The 25,634-nt window shown below is 34.5% G+C and overlaps 1 long non-coding RNA gene across 2 annotated transcripts; it reads right to left on the minus strand.

Annotated features, from left to right (window-relative positions):
• Positions 1–666: 666 nt before the first annotated feature.
• On the minus strand, positions 667–23,891 carry LOC128549466 (uncharacterized). 2 transcript variants are annotated; one of them, XR_008367700.1, is made up of 4 exons: positions 22,537–23,891; positions 10,095–10,237; positions 5,511–5,586; positions 667–795 (listed from the first exon to the last, which is right to left on the minus strand). It is a non-coding gene; the product is annotated as an uncharacterized LOC128549466 (long non-coding RNA). The 2 variants fall into 2 exon arrangements; XR_008367699.1 differs by lacking the exon at positions 5,511–5,586 and having other exon boundaries at positions 22,537–23,821.
• Positions 23,892–25,634: the final 1,743 nt, after the last annotated feature.

Here is a 25,634-nt window from a genome sequence, read left to right on the forward strand (position 1 = left end):
CTTGGATGCGCAGTCTGGTCATGATCCATGCTGTTCGCTTTCAAAGCCTATTGCAATTAGAATAACTGTTAGGAAACTTGGAAGCACAGTCTGGTCTGGATCCATGCTGTTCGCTTTCAAAGCCTATTGCAATTATAGAAACTGTTATGAAACGGATGCGCAGTCTGGTCTGGATCCATGCTGTTCGCTTTCAAAGCCCATTGCAATTAGAGAAACTTTTAGGAAACTTGGATGCGCAGGCTGGTCTGGATCAAGACCAGACTGTTCGCTTTCAAAGCCTATTGCAATTAGAGAAACTGTTAGGAAACTTGGATGCGCATGCTGGTCTGGATCCATGCTGGTCGCAAACGCACAGTGTTGGTTTTCACATAGAACGGCTCAATTTGACGTTGTTGTTGTTCTGTCTGGCGAACACAATGGCCGGGAAACTAATGGTAATGTTAAATGCCTCAAAATATTTATAATATTTTTTCTTGTTTACAAATGAAAACAAATATAATGTAAACATAAACAAGGAGCTGCGTTCAATAAACGCTTGATGCCCTTCAAGGGGTTTAAGTTATATGGAGCGGACACAATTGTTACGGGCGGACAGCGACTATTCCTATTAACCCCCACCACTCGTGGCAGTGGATACAATTACAAAGTTACAAATTCTAAAAAGCCTTTCAAATTTATAAACAAATTTTATTTCTATATTGTTGGTACATTGAAAAAAACCAACGTATTCAAGTCGATGGCTTTGCAGACTTTCTAACAAAATGTTTGTGAACTGACCAATCAATCTGTGCAGACCTGGAAGACAAAAAAGTGTAATTATTTTCCAGCATGTATACAAAAGAAGTGGGCAATGATGGCTCTATATCGCTAACCTGAGTTTATTTGCTTGTGGGGGTAAAAGTTGGGTAAGACATTAGGGAATTATGTGACATGACAATTTATTTTATGCTAACTGATGGAAATACTGTGTTTTATCAGTGAGATACAATCCATACCACTCACTGCATATCACTCGCAGTACATGCCGATCTACTTGTACATTGTGTATGAATTTTAAATTATTTGCTTTAAACAGAATGAAAATTGTAGTCGCACTTTGTTCTTTATAGTATATTTCTCGATTCAAATTATTTTACTTAATGAAAATTTCGTAACGTTATGCAGCGAAAAAAAAATAAAATGGAACTGTATGTCGTGTGCATCTTTCTAACATCACAACACGTGTGACGCAATGTCTGTTTACGGGCGTCTGTTTCCCACGCCGAGATTAAAATTTGACGCAAAATGCACATCTCAACATATTTAGGCATCAAATAAAAAGAAAATCTGTTGTTGTTTTTTTTTTGTGAATATGGAATATATCTCACCTCGACGTGAGAAAATTCATTTTTGAATTTTTCTCACTTCTCTGTGAGTTATATTCAATATTCACTCAAAACAAACAAATATCCTCTATATCAAACCTGAAGATTTTTTAAAAGTTTCCAATACATAAATAAGGGGTAAAATAACCACATCTAGCTGCAATGCTTTTTGATGAAACAGAGTAATTTGTACAGTCTTCTTAAAGGGTCACCCAAGAATCATTTGTTATTTTAAAATTGAGCCTGCTATTCTGACAAGAATGTTTTACGTTTCCAATATAAACTATAGGGAACAAGAGTGGCAGACTGACTGTCACAAAATATACCCATCATAAAATTTGGCCTAATTCAAGGGCCATAAGGGTGATTTGGCTGATTATCGATCTTGACCAAGGTTTTTTGCCCACAAACATTTTCTGCAAGTTTGGTGAAGTTCGGACGAAAATTGATCGACTTAGCAGATAAGGCTAAATTTGCAGATTTTGAGTAATTCGATGGCCATAATCCAAGAGTGCCTAGGGCAATTTGGCTGTTTATCGAACTTGGCTGAGATATTATACTGACAAACATTATCTGCAGTCTGATGAAGATAAGATGAAAACTGTTTGACTTAGAGGGTGGACAGGCTAAAACTGCATATGTTGAGTAATTCAAGGGCCATAACCCAAGAGCGCCTGGAGCAATTTTGCTGGTTATCGAACTTTGAATTATTATGCCCACAAACATTGTCACCAAGTTTGGTGAGGATTGGATGAAAACTGCTTGACCTAGAGAGCAGACATGCTTTTTGGACAACGAGCGCCCACTGCCACAAGTGTTCACATAATACGCCCTGCTCTATCAGAGACGGGCGTATAAAAATAGCTACACCTTCTGGCAGCCATTTTGTTTTTGACAAATCAAAATAATTTAAACAATCTTTGTACAGTGTTACACAAGGTCCATATTCCTTAAAATTATTTTCAATTCATACAAGAAGATTTTTTTAAGTTTCCACCACACATATATTCATCAACTCCACCAAAAGGTATCAGAAGAGATGTTGTTTAAAGAAAGTATAGACGGACGGATCGGACAGCGATCGATCACAATTGCTCACCCCGTATACTGGTAGAAATTAAAGACTAAACCAAATATTGCTGAGCAACTTAACTTTGTAAATCCCCATAAAGACTTGTGAAACATTTGTAGTGCGTATCAGTTCACTACACTGAACATTTTTGTGAAGTTTTAATATATTCTCATTAGTTGTTAACGGGTAAAATAACAAAAAAAAAACTTCACTTAATCACGATGCTGATGAAGATGCCAAAAAATGGGTGATGTGTTCTTCAAATAGCTTAGAATTATCCCATCTTTAACATCTAGAATATGCACAACTACAACACAGGCTTACTACTATAAAAGTTCATTCATATCCTAGCTGACTTGGTCAAATTTTATTAAAGCGACATTATGCACATCTTAATGTACAAAGTGTGTTTTTAGTGAATGTTTTATAACAGCAATTTTCGGTTGCTGTGCATTTAGATGTGCTAAATTAACGACAATGCCACATAAATATTTGGAGCGGATCCTTTAGAAAAAAAATCAGACCAACAAAACAAGAAGGCCATAATGGCCCTATATCGCTCACCTGTTATCATTGCACTTAAGGACAAGAAGCTAATTTATAACAAGAGCTGTCCCTAAGACAGCCAAGCTCGACTATTCGAAATATTGTCCCAGAAGCAGGAAAATATTACCCAAAAAGGTTAAATATCAAAAGAGTTTTAAGTTCAAAAGTGGGAATAAATTGACCAAAGTGCATATCAGTTAATGGACTTGCTGCTATCAACTAGTTTTATAACCCCGAAGGCACATGAGAAGTTTAAATTCAATATCTGCATTAGTTTTGGAGATAGAAACTTGCATGTAAAACATTAACCAGAATTTGCAAAGTCCAAAAGGGGGCATAATTTGGCCAAAATGAAAGTCAGAGTTATGGGACTTGATGCTATCAACTAGTTTTATAACCCCGAAGACACATGAGAAGTTTCAATTCAATATCTGCATTAGTTTCGGAGATAGTAACTTGCATGTAAACCTTTAACCAAAATTTTCTTAGACTAAAATGGGGCATAATATGCTCAAAATACATGTCAGAGTTATGGGTCTTGACACAGTGAGGTTGGTAATTGATCTAGAAAAAGAAAAAATAAGTTTTAAATCTATATGCCTTTTAGAAATAGCTGTATGTACTTGCACACAAAGCTTTAACCAGAATTTTCTAAGTCCAAAAGGGGGCATAATTTGGCCAAAATGAAGGTCAGAGTTATGGGACTTGCTGCTATCAACTAGTTTTATAACCCCGAAGACACATGTGAAGTTTTAATCAATATCTGCATTAGTTTTGGAGATAATAACTTGCATGTAAAACTTTAACCAAAATTTTCTAAGTCTAAAAGGGGGCATAATTTGCTCAAAAAACATGTCAGAGTTATGGGACTTCACCCAGTGAGGTTGGTAATTGATCTAGAAAAAGAAAAAATAAGTTTTAAATCTATATGCCTTTTAAAAATAGCTGTATGTATTTGCACGCAAAACATTAACCAGAATTTTCTAAGTCCAAAAGGGGGCATAATTTGGCCAAAATGAAGGTCAGAGTTATGGGACTTGCTCCTATCAACTAGTTTTATAACCCCGAAGACACATGTGAAGTTTCAAATCGATATCTGCATTAGTTTTGGAGATAGAAACTTGCATGTAAAACTTTAACCAAATTTTTCTTAGTCCAAAAGGGGGCATAATTTGCTCAAAAAAAAACATGTCAGATATATGGGACTTCACCCGGTGAGGTTGGTAATTGATCTAGAAAAAGAAAAAATAAGTTTTAAATCTATATGCCTTTTAAAAAAAGCTGTATGAATTTGCACGCAAAACATTAACCAGAATTTTCTAAGTCCAAAAGGGGGCATAATTTGGCCAAAATGAAGGTCAGAGTTATGGGACTTGCTGCTATCAACTAGTTTTATAACCCCGAAGACACATGTGAAGTTTTAAATCAATATCTGCATTAGTTTTGGAGATAGTAACTTGCATGTAAAACTTTAACCAAAATTTTCTAAGTCTAAAAGGGGGCATAATTGCTAAAAAATCATGTCAGAGTTATGGGACTTCACCCAGTGAGGTTGGTAATTGATCTAGAAAAAGAAAAAATAAGTTTCAAATCTATATGCCTTTTAGAAATAGCTGTATGTACTTGCACACAAAGCTTTAACCAGAATTTTCTTAAGTCCAAAAAGGGGCATAATTTGGCCAAAATGAAAGTCAGAGTTATGGGACTTGCTGCTATCAACTAGTTTTATAACCAAAATATTCTAAGTCCAAAAGGGGGCATAATTTGCTCAAATCATATGTCAGAGTTATGGGACTTGACCCAGAGAGGTTGGTAATTGACCTAGAAAAAGAAGAAATAAGTTTTAAAGCTATATGCCTTTCAGTGATGGCTGTATGTACTTGCATGCAAAAACTTAACCAAGATGTGACGCCGACGCCGACACCGACGCCGACGCCAGGAGTAGAATAGCTAGACTATTCTTCGAATAGTCGAGCTAAAAACATAAAAAGGAAGTAATTAAAAATTTATTTTTAGAAAATTTTGAAGATTTTTCTATGTGCAATCAAGTAACCCCATGAGGTGGGGTCAATTTGACCCCGGAGGTCATGATTTGAACACATTTTGTAGAAGTCTACTGGGCAATGCTACAAGTCAAAAATTCAAGATCTAGGCCTTTTGGTTTATTTTTAGAAAATATTTGAAGATTTTCCTGTGTAAAATCAAGTGACCCCTGGGTCAGTGTCAATTTGGACCCCGGGGTTCATGATTTGAACAATTTTTGTAGAGGTTCACTAAGCAATGCTACACATGAAATATCTAAGCTCTAGGCCTTCTGGTTTATTTTTAGAAAAAAATTAAGATTTTTCTATGTACAATCAAGTAACACCATGGGGCGGGGTCAATCTTTGTAAAGATTTTTTTTACAACTTGTTGACGCATGACGGACGACGGACATCAAGCGGTCACAATAGCTCACCTTATAACTTTGTGACAAGTGAGCTAATAATAGTTCTTTTTTCAAACTTCTACGCAATTATCTCCCTTACCTATAGGTAGAGATTTCTGAAGTTGAAGGGAAGCAACTCCTGAGTGCAGTTTAAATTCTCTTAAAAACTACTGCCCCTGCCAAAATAAGAAAAGTCATATTGGCAGTGTTATTATTTCGTACTGGTAACAGAAAGAGTTTGGTATATTGGGTTAAAAGCTATAATTTTCTACACCTATTTTACACAAACATCTATTTCAACTGGATTTTTACTTGAAAAAATGCATATAATTCCACTTTAAACACTGAACTTTAAAGGCTAACTCCTTAATTAACTAGAACTATCACTAACGGCGATAAATAGCCCCACACAAACCTTCTCAGTGGATGTACAGAGCACACTAAGTTAAACTATTCTTGATGTTTAAGTGTTTAACTGTTCCTGGTCATTGTGACCTTGACCTTTGACCTGCTAACCTCAAAGTTGACCTTGACCTGTATTTTATGATGTTACATGTGTGTATAAAATTTTATGATCCTATGCCTAAGCATTCTCAATTTATCATCCAGAAACCATTTAACTGTTCCGAGTCATTTTGACATTGACCTTCGACCAACTGACCTTAAAATTGAATTTCCATGTATTTTATAATGCTACACCTGTGTACCAAACATTATTTAAATCTGTTAAACCTTTCATGAGTTACTGTCCGGAAACCATGAAAACCAACGGACTGACAGACCAACGGACAAGCTCATTCCTATATAATCCCCCACCCAACCCCACCCCACCCCTAAAAACAACTTCGTTTTGTGGTGGTAAAATGATGTCATAACTGTGTAACATATGTACTCTTAAAGTGCTTGACAGAGTAATATATAAATTTCACAACAGTGCTATAACTCCAGAAAGAAGAGGACAGGAGTTGTTGACACGATGTTCTGATAAAGATACAAAATTTCAAAGTCCGAAGAAGGGCCATACCCCTGAAAAACAAGAGGACCATGATGGTCCAGAATCGCTCACCTGTCCCCACATGACCCAGTTTTCAAATGAGTATGACGTCATTGTTTCTATTATTTGACATAGTGACCTAGTTTTTGAGCTCATGTGACCTACACAATGTAGTTTTAAACTTGACCTTGATATCATCAAGATAAAAATTCTGACCAATTTTCATGAAGATCTCTTGAAAAATTTGGCCTCTAGAGAGATCACAATGTTTTTCTATTATTTGACCTATTATTTTTAAAGACACGTAACCCAGTTTTGAACCTGACCTACATGTCATCAGGGTGTATATGCTCACCAATTTTCATTAAGATCTTATGAAAAATATGGTCTCTAGAGAGGTCACAAGGCTTTTCTATTTTTATACCTACTGTCCTAGTTTTTAACCGCACATAACCCAGTTTCAAACTTGACCTAGATATCATCAAGGTAAACATTCAGACCAATTTTCATGAAGATACAATGTTTTTCTATTTTTAGTTATATTGACCTAGTTTTTGACCGCAGTTCACCCAGTTTCAAACTAAAATTAGATATAACCATGATGAACATTAAGACCAACTTTCATACAGATCCCATGAAAAATATGGCTTCTAGAGAGGTCACAAGGTTTTTATATTATTTGTCCTACTGACCGAGTTACTAAAGGCAAAAACCCCAGTTTCAAATTTGACCTAGACATCATTAGGGTGAACACTCAGGCCAATTTTCATGAAGATCCATTCAAAAGTATGGCCTCTAGAGAGGTCACAAGGTTTTTCTATTTTTAGACCTACTGACCTAGTTTGTAATATCATTCGACCCAGTTTCAAACTTGACCTAGAAATGATCAAGATAAACATTCAGACTAACTTTCCTACAGATACAATAAAAATGTGGCCTCTAGATAGGTCACAAGGTTTTTCTATTATCTGACCAACTGACCTAGTTTTTCACAGCACGTAAATATAATCTGAAAAGTAGATCCATCGGAAGCACCGAGAACAATACAAACAGTGAAAATTGCAGACTCGGTTTGATTGAGTCTGTTCATTTTTAAACTTGACCTAGATTTTATCAAGGTAAACATTCTGACTAACTTTCATGAAATCTATTGAAAAAGTATGGCCTCTAAAGTCGAAATATTTTTCTATTTTTAAAGCTACTGACCTAGATTTTGAACCACACGTAACCCAGTTTCAAACTTGACCTAGATATCATCAAGATAAACATTCTGACCAACTTTCATAAAGATCCCATGAAAAAATGTGACCTCTAGAGTGGTCACAAAAAAACTTACGGACGCACGGATGACGGACGCTGCGCGATCACAAGAGCTCATCTTGTCATTTTGTAACATGTGAGCTAATATTTGGACAATATGCGCATGCACTTGAGGAGCGGAGTGCATGTGAATGTTTGAGAGACAGATAGTTAAAACACTATATGAATCCCAGTTTGTTGCCAGCTGCAGCATTAAACGATTCTGAATTGAAATGGCTTTTACCCTAGGTGACACGTGACATCATGACCGGAAATTAAAAGAGGTCATCTTCTCAAGGAGACTTAGTAAATCAGTTTTGCTGTATACTGATTTATAAAGGATTTGATGCTAGGTGATCTTGACCTTTCACCACGTGACCCGAAATTGATGAAGGTCATCTACTAATGGAGACCAATCAACATATGAAATCTAAAGAGATCTCAAGATATTGGTTTAAAATGGATTTGACCCTAAATGACCTTGACCTCATGACCTGCAATTTATCAGGAGACTACACATACAATAAAATATAATGGCTCAAGGTCAAATAGTTATCTAAAGGTAATAATCAGAAATGGATTTGACCAATTAGGACCTTGCGACCTTGACCTTTGACCCCAAAAATCAACAGGGGTCAACATAAGAAGACCAATCACCCTGTGAAATATGACAGCCTTGAGAATAGTATATATCAAGATATCGAGCATAAATTGATTTCCTATATAAGGCAGCTGTGACCTTGACCTTTAGGCCAGAGACCTGAAAATCAAAACAAGAGGGCCAAGATGGCCCTAGGTCGTTCACCTGAGAAACACACCATACCATAACATATTAAACAGAGTATGATCATAGGCCCAAGCATTTTTGAGTTATCTTCTTGAAATGGATGGGTGTGCGGACAGACAGACCGACATCAGCAAAACAATATACACCTCGAAGGGGGTATAATAAAGGTACTGCTGGAAATAACAAGAGCTGTCCGTAATATAGCGCGCTCGACTTTTCTCAGTGCTTGACTCTGACTTAGAGCTTTGCCAGTAAAAAATACAAGTTAAAAAGGAACATAACTCAGTCAAAATTCAAACAAGAGTTCCGGGAATTGTTTCTCGTGGTGAAGTCTTTAAAAGCAAATGACTATTTTGAGTTTCAAGTCAAAGGCATTAATAGTAACAGAGATATTTGACTATCAAAAATGTTTACAAAAAATTCTAAGATGGCCCTAGTTCGCTCACCTGAGAAACACACCATAACACAACATTTTAAACAGAATAAGAATGTTTGACCTATTGATTTCATGGAAAAAATATTAAAAATGTAGTATTTTCTTTGATTTGACCTAGTGACTTAGTTTTTGACCCCAGATGACCCATATTCTTCGAGCTTGACCTAAATTTCATCCAGGTAATCATTCTGACCAAACTACGTGAAGATTAATTGAAAATTACAGCCTCTATCGCATACACAATGTTTTTCTTTGATTTGACCTAATGACCTAGTTTTTGATCACAGATGACCTATTTTCAAATTCGGCCTAGATTTCATCAAGGTAACCATTCTGACCAAATTTCATGAAGATTAATTGAAAAATACAGCCTCTATCGCATACACAAGGTTTTTCTTTGATTTGACCTAGTGACCTAGTTTTTGACCCCAGATAACCCATTTTTGAACTCTGCCTAGATTTTATCAAGGTAATCATTCTGACCAATTTGCATGAAGATCAGTTGAAAAATACAGCCTCTATCGCATACACAAGCTAAATGTTGACAGACGACAGACAGACGCCGGACATTGAGCGATCACAAAAACTCACCTCAGCATTGCTTAGGTGAGCTAAAAAGGGCCATAATTCTGTAAGAATTTAAATCAGAGTTAACGGAATTGTGTCTAGTGTAGACTTTGATGGTAAACAAGTATTTCTATTTTAAGTTTCAAGTAAAAAGCTTTGATAGTAACAGAAATATTTGACTTTATCAAAAACTTTATAAAAAAATTCTAAGTTAAAAAGGGACACAACTCTGTCAATATTCAAATCAGAGTTATGGGAATTGTGTCTCCCGGTGTAGATTTTGATAGTAAATTACCATTTTGAGTTTCAAGTCAAAAGCTTTAATAGTAACAGTGATATTTGACTTAATCAAAACTTTAACCAAAAATTCTAAGTTAAAAAGGGGCATAACTCTGTCTAAATTCATATCAGATATATGGGGATTGTTTCTCCTGGTGTAGACTTTGATGGTAAAAAGTATTTTAAGTTTCAAGTTAGCTTTGACAGTAACAGAGATATTTGACTTCATCAAAAACTTTAACCAACGGCAATGCCGTGGCGGGTACAATAGCTCTACTTTTTCTTCGAAAAGTCAAGCTAAAAACAGACTCAAAAAACAAACCAGTACTGTATAGATCTTTGCACTTTTCACAAGCATACGTTAGCCATGCTAACCATTTTCATCAACTGGAGTATTCCATTTCCCCTTGCTTTTTGCCATTGTCAATTTGAAGATTTGTTTTGAATTACACATCAAATCGGATCCTAAAATAGAAAAGAAGTACTATTTCTATAATTATGACATCAATGAATTTAAAGATAACTATATACACACAGTAATAAGTGTCGCTTCAAATTCATTATAATATTATACCAGAAAATATTAAGGATAACATGGCGTAATAGGCCTCAAATTCACCAAAGGCGTACATGTGTGTTTTTTGAAAATAATGAAGCAAAGTGTGACATAGGGGTTGAAATTTCAAACCTATTTTTTATAGTGGTCACCTATTTCATATGACAGCAAATACTTCTAATTTCAAGGAAATAGCTTTGGCAAAGTGTTGAGAAATACCAGTCAGAAAATATTTATGATACATAATCCTAGCATAAAACTGCTGTTATTGTCACTTTTCAGGGGTGTTTTAACAGGAGAGAAAACGTGCGTTAACAGAGACATTCACGCGCTCACGTGCTGTTATAACACCTTTTTATATAGGCGCATTCCGTGGCAAAGCGTAAACGTATTACGGCCCCAAAACGGATAATTCAAAGGGAAATGACGTCAACGTGAAAAAAACAACGTAGACTTTACCACGCATTTCATGGAAGTTAATGACGTTGAGGGAAAATATATTCATTTACCTGCTTTTTTTACACGTGTTATGCTAGAATAGCGATAGCGCATGCTCTTTTCGTGTTGTAACGTTTCCAGAATCCCTCAGATGTTATAACACGAAAACATATGCCTTATCCCTACATAGGTATGTGTGTGTTGTTCGAAACTTAATTTATCAAATATTTGTGGACACTGGTTCTTAAAATCACCATTTCTGCATAAATATGACATGAAAATAAAATTCTTCTTAGAAAAGTTATTGCTCAATGAAAAATAATGAACATATTATTATAAAACATATTTTTTTCTAACAGTTCGTATGTTCATCAACCGCATGTATTTATAGAATATGTTCATATTTAAGTAAATTCTTTCAACTACACAATATTCACTAGTGAACATTAACATATATAGGTAAACTTGACAGCTTAAGAATCAATAAAGTTAATATTTCCACTTTTTAACTTGAAAATTGGCAACTAGGACAAAAATGCAAACAATGAATTTTAAATTGTCCAGGGTTTCTTTTATAATGCTAAATTATGAAGTAATGCCTAAATTTTGTGGCATACTACAAAACATGGAGTGGAGTCGTGGAGTGGAGTCATGGAGTGGAGTGGAGTCAAAATTGGAGTGGAGTCGTGGAGTGGAGTCAAATTTGGAGTGGAATTGTTGAGTCAAAATTTTGAAATGTATTAAGCCTGTGAAACTCCATCTAAATTCCTGTTAACAAAATAATTGATTTATTGCCCTTTAGAGAAAATGCGAGTTAGTATATATATAATATATTTCTGAAATAATAAATGTAGTGTCTATATCTATGTTCTAGTTCCATGTATTTCTAACACCTACCATGTGGTTGATTAGATATTTGAAGGTTTAATTAGGTTATAATAATGGTTGTTGCCTACATTAATTTTCATTTTAAATGACAGGAGAAAGGTTGTGCATTATCATAGTGGTGTCAATTCCAATCAAAAATGATTAAAAAAAATTCTAGCATTTCATGATGTAGCACTGGATTTATTATTTAAATTTGAAATGGCATTTGCATTTATATATTAAATGTTCATCACATGGAGATAACATGTTGTTTTTCTTGTTGTTTTTTTCTTGTTTATTAAAAGTAACTGACTTTTAGGTGAAACTTTATAAAATACATGTTTCTTATCTGTGAAATGCATTTGAGACCACTGGGATGAAGGGGCTATTGGAATCATTAGGTCAATGTCACCATTTGAAAAGATTCTTTCAAACATTACGCTATCATTACATAAGTCAGGAAATACACATGCGCTATACACATGGATTTAAAACATCGCTAACTTTTTGACACTCAGGAATACGAGGGTCGTTCAATAAATAATGCTACTCCATGTGTAGTTCCTTAAGCAATTTTTTGGGAACAAAGTAACATCGGAATAAAAAAAAATCGTGAAAGCCAAATTATAAAAATAATTAATTGAATGAGGTGTACACGCTGGTATACTGGAGCATATCAAAAAACTTAGGTTTAACCTGGGCATCCAGCTCTCAGAATAATAGAATAACTTGTGAAATCTCAAAAGTCTATCATTTTTGTACGAGATACAGCAATTTGTGATGAGTATGAGTTTGTTTTTAAATACTTATTGCGTTTTTCATTTTACAAGACAACTAAAACATCTTAACTCGAGGTTAATTCCATCTGGAATGAGTCTTGAGAGCGATTAATCTTAAGTTGTAAGAACTTGTTTCGCAATCGAGAATAAAGAAATTAGTATAAACTTAAATACAAGAATTTTGTCAATGATCAACATCACACCTGACAAAATTGCAGAGGCTTATTGTACTCAACTCATCATTTTTTGAGTAAAAATGTGCAACCATTTAATACAGTAACACTAAATTGCGGGTTGCTCTAATGGAAAAATGTTTCCAGTAGGGGAAACTTCCCGTTCGGGAAATCATTTATGGGTTTTTCCCTACTTCCTGAACGGGAAACTTGTTACTTTTTATAGTAACATGCTTCCCGTTCGGGAAGCAATATCGCAAGTTTTAGACCCATTTCATTCAAAATAGCCAGTGCATAAGAATATGCACAAGATCTGCAAATTGAATATGCCACATTAATCTTGAAAGATATATCTAAATTTCTACCGTTCACAATTTTTTTAAATGTCTTACTGAATTTTTTATTTGACACTGAAATTTGCCATTTTCTTTAGAAATTGCTTAAAAGCAGAGTTTCCCGAATTGGAAACCTAACTTCCTGATCGAGAAACGGAGCCTTTAAGTTACTTCACAACCAGGGAACTGAAAGTAGACATTAAGAAAATTTATTCTTTTATTTTGTTATAAAGAGCAACTATTTCAAATTTCATGTTTTCAAGGAGTAATTTGATGTGTCCGGTGCCCCAGGATTTTAACAGACTCGTATGAGTTTGGGTTCAAAGACAGTGGGTCAATTATTTGAACATTTACCAAGATTTTGTCTTGCGTAACTCCAGCATAGTTTCTGACGTAAACGTAATTTCTTTCTCCTTCTAGCTCGTCTGATTTTTACAAAAAATTCTATGAGGTATTGTCGTCACTTGATCGTTGGCGTCGGTGTCTGCGTTGATTAAAAAATTTGTTTAGGTCCACTTTTTCTCAAACGCTGTAAGTGTTACAGCTTTAAAACTTCGCACATTAGGGGACTATGTTTACCTAGAACCACAACTCTGATATGCATTTTGATAAAATGATGGCCCTTTATTGTAGTTGGAAAATTTAATTTCTTGGTTAAATGTTTTTTTTAGGTCACCTTTTCTCAAAAACTATAAGAGCTACAGTTTTGAAACTTTGCACACCTATTTATCACCGATCATTAGGGACTATATAGTTCAAGAACCATAACTCTAATCTGCATTTTGTCAGAATTACGGCCATTTTTGTACTTAGAAAATCCCAGCGATATCTTTTTAAGATCTCTTGTATGTGTTACTACATAATACACATGTTATTTCATTACTTTTCTATTGTTCAGTTTCTATCATTGTCAATACAATCAGAGATATTGCATTCAACAAATGCGGACCTCTGCTCTTCAAAAATAATCTTCTTTGCTGAAACAAATTTACAAATATTCATAATGTGGGTCATAAACTGAATCATGATACTGGCCTGTTTTGTTCTTTACACCGTCTAGTTTTTGTAAGTTTTCACTATATCGGAACCAGGTATTTGGGTGCATATCCTTGTCAAACTGATGTTCTGAATTCAAATCTACTGCACAAAATGATGTTACAACTGATGCATTTACTTTGTTATCAGCTTTAATTGACCATGTTTTTCCATTTGATCATTGTCAAAGGCTTCTATACAGTAAGACAGAAGAAATTTCAGTTGCTAAGTTCCCTGTGATGTCAGCCACTTCATTAACGTAAGATAGCAACCAGATGAATAACTAGAGCTGTCCATAAGTCTTGTCAGTGCTTGACTCTGAATAAGAGCTTTGCCAGTACAAATTTTAACAGTCAAAATTCAAATCAGAGTTGAGGATTGTTTCCCCTATTTTAATTTTCGGGTCAAAATCTTTGATAGTAACAGTGATATTTGACTTCATCAAAAACTTTAACCAAAAATGTCTAAGTTAAAAAGAGGCATAACTCTGTCAAATTTCAAATCAGTGTTATGGGGATTGTTTCTCCTGGTGTAGACTTTGATAACTAGATGCCCAAGGGCAACATGTCGAGCCCGCCAGCTGTCAAAAGGACTGGGAGTTGCACACGAAACTCGGTCTCACTGAGACAAATATTTGTGCCAAATAAAACAATAGTGCCAGGTTATTTTATAATCCCACATTCAATGACGAAGTTATTGTCCAGACAAGGTCAGTTATAGCCATATTTGACCTTTAAACTCCAAGTGTGACCTTAACCTTTAAGATATTGACACGGGTGTTGCGCGCGACACGCCGTCTCATGGTGGTGAACAATTGTGCCAAGTTATTTTAAAATCCCACAATCAATGACAAAGTTATTGTCCGGACAAGGTCAATTATAGCCATATTTGACCTTTAAACTCGAAGTGTGACCTTGACCTTTAAGATATTGATGGTGGTTTTGCACGCGACACACGATCTCATGGTGGTAAACAATTGTGCCAGGTTATTTTACAATCCCACATTTAATGACGAAGTTATTGTCCGGACAAGGTCAATTATAGCATATTTGACCTTTAAACTCCAAGTGTGACCTTGACCTTTAAGATATTGATACGGATCTGCGCGCGATACGCCGTCTCATGGTGGTGAACAATTGTGCCAAGTTATTTTAAAATCCCACAATCAATGACAAACTTATGGTCCGGACAAAGAAATCCAGACGGACGCACTGACGCATGCAAGCACACACATACACCGAACAGCCATTTGGACAACTCCCTTACGGGCTCGCCAAAAGCTTTAATCTTTGATTGTAACCGAAATATTTGACTTATCGAAACTTTTTTCACAACAAAATCAATTTTAAAAAGGGGCATAACTCAGTAAATACCTATTTTAAGTTCCAAGTCAAAAACTTTGATAGTAACAGAGATATTTGACTTTATCAAAAACTTTAACAAAAAAGTCTAAGTTAAAAAGGAGAATAACTGTCATAAGTCAAATTAGAGTTATGTGGATTGGTGTAGACTTTGATAGTAAATAAAATTTTTAAGATTGAAGTCATATTTTTGTTTACTTCTCTAGTTAGGTTTAAAACAGTCTGAAAGAGCATTTGTCACCTTTGCATTTGGGTATGCAGAAATGAAAGACATATAATAAGAGATTGTAATGCTGTATCAGCTATTAACAGAAACCTAGAATCCTTGATTAACTTAGATTTTGATAAATATAAAAGTGAAAGAACCAAAGTAGTTATATCTTTTCTTGACACCGTGAAACCCCAAAATACTGTAAGAGCATGTGCTGCATTTGAACAGATTTACATTTTCAGGTACATGCATCTTATGGCCCCAGTTTCCTTTATGTTTAATATTTTACAGTATCAAGCATCACAAGGTAAATTGTCTGTCAGTATCGGTTCCAATCTTTAGCTCGATTTTTAAAAGAAAAAAGTAGAGCTGGCGATGGCGTCACCTATGATTGAGGTTTTTTTTAAAGTCAAATATCTATGTTACTATCAAAGCATATACTAGTATTCCAAAACAATATAATCCATGAGCTTATAGAGACTTGTCACTGCTATCTTTCTTTGTCATTATAAGTAAACCCCTTTCATATTTTAACGTTATGTTTTGTAATACTGTTATATTATCATGTATAATAAGTAACCTAAAAACTGACTTTATTTTAATATGTAACAAGAGTGCCAGAATGTCACAATATACGCCTGTCACAGCAAATTTGTTTACACTGGCACCTGTATTTGCAAATGGAATTCTAATTTTGTGGTTGTTCACAATGTTTTTTTTTTTAGTAATTTTTGTAATTCTTTTGTTTTTCTTAATCCACAAAAAAAACTCATGACCTTACCAGGTAGAGATATCTTAAAATACACCTAAAATTTGAAAGTAATATCTATGTTGTACCACAGAAAAGTGGTCTTGCTTTTCCCCTACGGTCAATTATAAAAAGTTACAATGTAAGTTATTTATAGTAACAACTCAGGGAAGTTAATCTTAAAAAAAAAAAAAAAAAATCCAAAAAGAAAAATTGTAAGTCCACATAAAAATCTTACCAGGTAGAGATAGGTCAAAATACACCTCAGAATTGGATGTAACATGCATGTTGTACTACAGAAAAGTGATCTCGGTTTTTCCCTACGACTAGTAATGAAAAAGTTACAATATAAGCTATTTATAGTAACAACAAAGGGAAGTAATTCTAAAGAAGGGACCTGCGCATGACACTCCGTCTCATGATGGTGTACAATTCTGCCAAGTTTCATCAAAATCCCTCTATGCATGAAAAAGAAATGCTCTGGACAAAGTCATTCTTGTATCTGACCTTTGGCCTCTAAGTGTGACCTTGACCTTAGAGCTAGGGACCTGGTTTCTGCGCATGACACTCCGTCTTATGGTGGTGAACATATATGCCAAGTTACATCAAAATCCCTCCATGCATGAAGAATAAATGCTCAGGACAAAGTTTTCATTCTTGTATCATTTGACCTCTAAGTGTGACCTTGACCTTAGAGCTAGGGACTTGGTTCTTGCGCCTGACACTCCGTCTCATGATAGTGAACAATTGTGCCAAGCTACATCAAAATACTTCCATGCATGAAGAAGATATGCTCCGGACAAAGTCATTCTTGAATTTGACCTTTAACCTCTGTGTGACCTTGACCTTAGACCTAGGGACCTGATTCTTGCGCAAGACACTCCGTCTCATGATGGTGAATAATTGTGCCAAGTTTCATCAAAATCCCTCCATGCATGAAGAATATATGCTCCGGACAAAGTCTGTGGACGCCGCCCGCCCGCCCGCCAGGGGCGTTCCCATAATACGTCCCGTTTTTGCATTCTGTATAAAAGTTTTATTATAATAAAGTTTTCAATGTAGGAGACACAACCTTTGCAATATGACACTAGTTTTGTGATTTTCATATTTATATAGTTTATCAAGTATTTTTCACATCTCCCTTTGAAATGTCTTCTGGTTCTTATGACTTCGACTGGATTGATATTCCATTTAGTATGATAAAAAGATGTACCACGCTTTTTCACAAATAAGAAGAATTTCTTGATCGGGAAGTTAGGTTTCCAAATCGGAAAACTCTGCTTTTTTGCAGTTCATTCAGAAAAACGGCAGATTCAATCTAAAATTAAAAAAATACTAAGACATTTAAAAAAACTCTGAACGGTAGAAATCTAGATATGCCTTTTAAGTTCAATATGGCATATTCAATTTCGAGATCTCATGTATAGTCTTATGCACCGGTTATATTTAATGAACCTACATAAAATATAGTGGTTTTACTTCCCGAACAGGAAGCATGTTACTATTATTAGTAACAAGTTTCCTGTTCGGGAAGTAGGGAAAAACCAGTAAATGATTTCCCGATCGGGAAGTTTCCCCTACTGATTTCGTTGTAGCAACCTGCAGCCCGCAAAATATATACATATACACTAAATTGCAGGTTTCGGGCTGCAGGTTGCGGGTGGATACAATAGAAATTTTGTCAGCAATAAAATTAATGAACTTAACACACCAACATGCATGCTACTTATTTTTTTTTAACCCGAGCTATACGGTAGTGAATATTGCAATATCAGTGGACATAAACAATTTCAAACACTAATATGCAGAATCACAAATATTAAATTATTTATGTAACAAGTTTAAATATCTAAATTTTATCTGACTTGCATAAATTCCTCTTGTTTATTTTAAATTAAATGCTGCTGAAATATTTCATCTAATAAGATAATTAAACTTGTAAATTGATTTTGGTATTTAGAATGGGACTGAAACGTTCTCATAATAAATCTGTCGACAAATTTTGAAAATGATCTAAGGCCAAGTGAAAAATTTGTTAAGTAAAACAACAAAAACAACAAACTTCAGTAAAAAAAACACTGATGAGGAGTGTTATATTTGTTCACTGATAAAGGTTATGAAAAATATTGTCTATTATTATACCCAACCCATCAGAGAATACATCAAGTAGTAATTAGAACATGCTCCTACAGTTGTTCAGTTGGAACTTTGTTGTTTTGGGAACTTGGTTATTACTTTTTACCAGTATTTTATACTGTGGTCTATTTGAATATGTTCCCATGGGTTGACCTCCTTTTGATTTGTTTACAACTGTTCTCAAATAAACAAAATTGTATTTCATATCTATGTGATGCTTTAAAATCTTTTCAAAAACAATGAGATTAAATATACTGACAATTAACAATTTGATCAAACCCTCTGTTCCGTGTACCTACAATCAATGTTAAACAAAAGCACTATGTTGAATAGTTATAAAAATATAAATAAATAAATATTCTTGATAAAACAAATTTGACTCCACTCCATGACTCCACTCCAATTTTGACTCCACTCCACTCTTAATTTTACTCTACTCCATGACTCCACTCCAATTTTGACTCCACTCCACTCCAAATTTGACTCCACTCCATGACTCCACTCCAATTTTGACTCCACTCCACGACTCCACTCCATGACTCCACTCCACGACTCCACTCTATGTTTTGTAGTATGCCAGCCAAATTTTGTGTACACATTGCTTAGAATATAGAACTGCCAACCATATATTACAGCAATGCTAAGATAATTGATGAATGCGAAAAAAGGGTGAACAGGGGACATCACTTTTGGCTTTGTGAAAGTTTAACAGTCCTTTATATGTGAAGTTGAAAGCTGCTTTTGTATCCATTGTAACTTCCTTTTAAGGAAAATAAAGTAAAACCCCATTTTATTTAAAGAATAAAAGAAATCGTCAGGTCGCTTAACTACTGAAAAGGTGCACAGGGGACATTTTTGTGTGTATAGACATTCATCAAGATTCTGAGGAAGTTGATTTATTAAACAAAAAGTCAAATAATGTTTTCAAAGCTTAAAGGATTAAGATCTTAGAAAAACATTAGGAATTAGCAAAAGTAATGGGGTTGTGAAATTGTAGAGTTCAACATTTAAATTTAGTATTTTTTCACTATTTTTTGTGAACACATGTGAAGGGGGTTCAATCACAAGATGTGAAATATTGGTAAGAATAAGATGCTGTTTATAAAAAAGCATTTTGTTTTAAATGTGGGGAGTTTATTTTTTTTGAAAAATCAAAGCTGTAATAATAAACAATATAACAAGTTGTTGAAAGCTAGCCTTCATGTAAAATGTCACACATTTTTGGGTGCACAGGGGACAAAATTAGCTATATAATTCAATATAACTTTAAAACTGCTTGAGCCATTTAGCTGAAATTGCACACATTTATTGACTACATTGATCTGGATATAATTTACCCCAAAACACTTTCTAAAACTGAACTGAATCAAAGTAAGGTGAGAGAGAAAAAAATCTTCATTATTTTGAAAACCACTCACATACAACTTGATAATGTAAGCTTTACAAATGTCAAACGATAGAAAGAAGGTGCATATTGACAGAGGCAGAGGTGGGGATAAACATGTACAATAATTACAAAAAGAATGTAAGCCTTTAACTGGGCATCCAGATGTCCTTGTCACACAAGTGATTCTTACTTTTTCTACAATATTTTCTAGGAATAGACTTGAAAACATTTTTATGGAGAAAAAACTGTTCACTAAAGAGTTATGGAATAGATATGAAACAGACCATGTTAACCTTTGACTTTTAAGTGTGACCTTGACCTCTGAGCTAGAGGTCTGGGTCTTGCGCATGACACATTGTCTTATTATGGTAAACATTTATGCCAAACTAATTCAAAATCCCTTCAAGGATGGCAGTTATGAACCGGACATGAAACCGAACATGTTAACATTTGGCTTTTAAGTCTGACCTTGACCTACGCAGTAATGATCTGGGTCTTGCACGTGACATGTCATCTCATTATAAGAAATATTAAATTTTACACCAAAGTAATTTTAAAACAAGAAACGCGGCAATGCCACGAAACCAGGTTTTCAACACTTTTCATAAGAATAAACAAGAGTGCCAGAATGTCACAATATACGCCCGTCACAGCAAATTTCTTTACTCTAGCACCTGTATTTGCAGATGTAATTTTAATTTTGTGGTTGTTTAGTAATCATTGTAATTCTTTTGTTTTTCTAAGTCCACAAAAAACTCCTTACCAGGTAGAGATACCTTAAAATACACCTAAAATTAGAAAGTAACAACTATGTTATACCACAGAAAAGTGGTCTTGGTTTTTCCCTATGGTCAATTATAAAAAAGTTACAATATAAGTTATTTATAGTAACAACTAAGGGAAGTTAATCTTAAAAAAAAAAATTAAAAAAAAAAAAAAAAAAAAAAAAAAAAAATACAAAACAAAAATTGTAAGTCCACACAGAAATCCTTACCAGGTAGAGATTGGTCAAAGTACACCTCAAAATTGGATGTAACATGCATGTTGTACTACAGAAAAGTGGTCTTGATTTTTCCCTATGTCTAGTAATGAAAAAGTTACAATATAAGCTATTTATAGTAACAACAAAGGGAAGTAATTCTAAAGAAGGGAACTGCGCAAGACACTTCTCATGATGGTGTATAATTGTGCCAAGTTTCATCAAAATCCCTCTATGCATGAAGAAGATATGCTCCGGACAAAGTTTTCATTCTTGTATCCTTTGACCTCTAAGTGTGACCTTGACCTTAGACCTAGGGACCTGGTTCTTGCGCATGACACTCCGTCTCATGATGGTGAACAATTGTGCCAACTTTCATCAAAATCCCTCCATGCATGTAGAAGATATGCTAACCCTAACCCTAACCTAACCCTAACCCTATTTTTAGTAACAATGACCTTGACCTTGATCCCAGAAACCCCAAAATCAATCCCAAGCTACAACTTTATATACGTTTTCTATACACCAAGTTTCATCACGATAGCTCATTCTTAAGTTAAGTTATTGACCGGAAACCCTTTTTCTATTTTAAGTAACAGTGACCTTGATCTTGATCCCAGAAACCCCAAAATCAATCCCAGCCTTTGTCTTGATATAAGCTACATACATACCAAGTTTTATTTAAATATCTTTACCGAAACAAAAGTTATTGACCGGAAACCCTTTTTCTATTTTAAGTAACAGTGACCTTGACCTTGACCCCAGAAACACCAAAATCAATCCCAGCCTTTGTCTTGATATAAGCTACATACATACCAAGTTTTATTCAAATATCTTTACCGAAGCAAAAGTTATTGACGGGAAACACCAGTTTGACGCCGCCGCTGCCGCCCGCCCGCCTGACCGACATCTACCCCAATTTAATAACTCAGGTTTTCGTTGAAAACCTGGTTAATCACTCCATCGATGGCAGAGTTATTGGCTGGATAAGAAAACGAACCATTTCAATCTTTAACTTCTACATGTGACCATGACCTTAAGAGCTAGGGGTCTGGGTATTGTGCATGATATGTCACCTCATTATGGGGAACAATTCAGCTAAGTAATTTCAAAATCCTTTTATGAATGGCAGAGTGAACCGGACACAAAACAGAATTTGTTAACCTTTGACTTCTAAGTTTGTGACCTTGACCTTGGAGGTAGGGGTCTGTGTCTAAGGCATGACACATTGTCTGATAATGTAGATTTTTACACTGTACTTTTCAAATATTACTAAATAATAATTGAACATGCATATCAAAAACTTTTTTAAAACGCATCTTACATTTTCACCGGCACATTAAAGAGAACCTAAGATCTCACAGTGATAATGATTGACTGTCATCTGATAAGCAATTCCTATTTTTGACTATGTTTACTAAATAAGTTACAGACTTGAAGAAGAAAATTGTAATTCAATTTAAATGTTTCAACACTTGCAAGTTCTTCGCCCTTACCCTGCTAAATTTTTATATCAACTTGTCCATCTGTCGATTTGGAAAGTACCATTAACTGTCAAAAGGGGTGCTTACCAAAAATGCTGACTGAATGGGGAACATGTAGATCTTGATCAAACTGCATGGATGTGCAGTCTGATTATGATCTGCACTGGTTGCAAATCAGGGTTTGTAGAGAATATAAAATATACCGACTTCTTATACTAGCACACACTAACATTTTTTTCAGATATTCATAGTCATAAAAAATCTTTAATACAAACCTCAATTCTTCTTTTAATATCTGGACAACACCAACACTTTTTCAGGATTTCATCAATTCACTTAATTTACATCTGGAAAGAACATCCATCTAAAGTCTGCTGAAAAATGAGAACATATTTCAGTAATATATTTGCAGAATAGTTCTTTTATAGGCATATATAATAAAACAAATACTATATACTTGCAAAATGACATGTTTATAAATTTAGACGAAACTTTAAAATTGTGACAAGGAGCTGCCGTTCAATATAAAACGCATAATGCCCCCAGTGGTATCCTTGTCGATAGATTTTGCACCTAAGTCCAAAACGAGGTAAAGGTCAAGGTCAAACTGAGGTCAGGTGATGTCTAAAGATGAGGAATGGTCACAGTTTACATCTGTATTAGTATCAATTCATTCTTGTAAGGGGTATTGATGTTAGACAAAACGGTCCCATTTGGTTAACCGAGATGGCCCATATAAGACGACATTGATAAAAAATAAAATTTGGCCAGATGATGGTGGAAATGGGCTACTTTGATTAGAATTTGATAGAAAATTAATTGCAATTTTGTTGAAAATGAGGATAAAACCCAAAAATATCACCTTTTCACTGTTTTGGGTGTATATTTTTCAAAAACTGCTTTTTATAGGCTATACTGATTGCTATTTTCTGGGCATCAGAGGTAAAAGTGAACATATTTAACAGTTTAATAAATGTATAATTTGCATGCAAGTCAGAGTAGAAAATGTCAAAGCTGCATTTAGGGTAATAGCTTCAAACTTATGTCGCGGCAGCTATTTTTGACACAATATATCTGATGCTTTGTCCTATGGTACTGAAAATGTTGTAAAAACTTGGAAACTGTTTATATCAACATGGTCAAGCTAAAACCTTGTATCTTTTCATGCATTTGAGTTTCTTGTACATTTCAAATGAAACTGGCACAGTGTGAGAGAAAAGTTCTTCTTATAGGCATACAGACACTAAATAGAAAAATGGCACTAAAAATGGTAGTCGCATAATGGCCTCAGTTTTTTTTGCTCTGTAGAGGTATTATCCTTATTTTCTTTGCAATTGTTTTGCAAAAATCACATGATAGATCTATGCTTGACATGTAAGTAGCATTTTCATAATGAAATGATAACATGACAAAATTTTTCATGGAAACTTAGATCATACACCACCAGTATAATTTGGAGTCTCATTTTTTGCTGATTTTGCAGTTTGTGTGTTTGACTGAAATTATTTTTCTTGCATCAAACATGACCCCCACTTTTCTTTTGATTTTGAGTTAGCACTGACAACACTCTTCTGCGGTCATTGGAAATAGGTCAATTTTATATAGAATAAAGAACAACAACTATTTAATGTGTTATAACCTATAAAGCAACCTAAATCCAAAATGAGATCAAAGGTAAGTAAATGTTCAAGGAACGTTTAATGTTAACAAAATATGAAAACAAAAAAATGTGGGGTAGGGAGGGGGACGAGGTGTGACCAGGGTGGTGGAGTGATCAGGTACACAACTTCACATGTTGATAATAAATGTTTATGGGAAAAAAGTGAAAGAAGTGTAATGAAATTCTACCAATTGGTTAGTTTGTTATGTAAAATATGCGATTTTTAAGCAGTTAAAGGGCAATAACTCTGAAGTTGCTAAAATATGTTATGAAGCAGAAATATTCAAATTCATAGTATCCAATAAAGTTAACGCTAAAATCTACTGAGGGCCCTAACTCTGGTATTATTTGGGCAGTCTGACTGAAAACTGACGGATTCTATTTCCCTGTAGTGGTGAACATGTATGTTATGAAGTTTTATTTAAATAGCCCAAACTACTTCCTAGATATGTTTCCGGACGGACGGATTAGTGTGAACTTTGTCAAATTATATAGTTTCTTCATGAACTCTTTCAGTAAATATTTTCAAAAATAGTTCTGACAATGTCTTTTTGGTGTTTTTTGACCAAAATGTGCTTATTTTTTATTTTTGCTTTTCTGAGGTTTCATGTTGTCTATGAATATCGATGTACTGTTTTGGTAGGCAGACGATTATTACCTTGCATAAACCTTTCAATTAATATTTCATAGGGTTTCTGGCCTTACATTACCATTTTCCCAATCCCTGTACCTAAATAAAACTGAAGTATGACCATAACTTTACGAATAAACGCAATTTTCTAAAACTAACATTAATTCCTTACATAACTTAATGTTTTGTAGTGTGTGTCATGTACAAACACTGGTTTCTTCTGGTTGTTAACTGTTTAGTGTTAAGTATTAAGTGCTGCAACATTTCATGTGTGATGAAATGGTTGTAAAATAAATTATATGATACAGTTTTTATTTGAAAGTTACACTGAACCCAACTACATGTATATTCTAAAAATCACCAGTTAGCATGATCCATTTTCTTACATAACGCTTACATTTCAATACGAGTGCAAAAAAAGCCGAAAACATCAAAATACTCAGAATTACATGCTCTCAAGATGAAAGTTATGAAGTTTGCATGGAAAATGATTCTCTGTGGTATAATTTATTCATTATTTTAGCACATGTTAAAGAGTTTGTCGTAAACATTGCCGTTAATCCTCTCGTTATAATATAGCTTCCAACGGGGACGTTAAGGTATATTACCTCTTTTATTGTAAAGTGATACATAAAGGGAAGCTATCACTACCATTTAAATAACTCTGAACCAAACAGACTTATTCCCCTTACATTGGATTTGTAGCCGGTATTGTCTTATAATGCATTGTTTTAAGTTTTAAATAGATCACTGTTTTCTATTGCTTTTTCTCTTATTACAAATAAGCCTATTTAATTTATTTTCATGCAGGTACTGTTTTCTATTGTCTTGTTCTATTATTACAAATAGGTCTATTTAATCAAAATAATGTAGCATACAAAAATAATGTGAAGCGTGTATAGGAAAATCAATCATGGTTTACTTAAATCAAAACATTCAAAATTGGTTTGCGTGGCCAGAATGATTCGCCCTGCGTCCTCGTCAAATGTTAACACGTAAATATATTCTCTTTTTTGTGCAACAGCATTAATAATATTGAGACACAATTTTCCATTCCAATACTTGTAAAATAGTAACTTCAT

The sequence above is a fragment of the Mercenaria mercenaria genome, chromosome 16 (assembly GCF_021730395.1).
Source record: "Mercenaria mercenaria strain notata chromosome 16, MADL_Memer_1, whole genome shotgun sequence".
Taxonomy (NCBI): domain Eukaryota; kingdom Metazoa; phylum Mollusca; class Bivalvia; order Venerida; family Veneridae; genus Mercenaria; species Mercenaria mercenaria.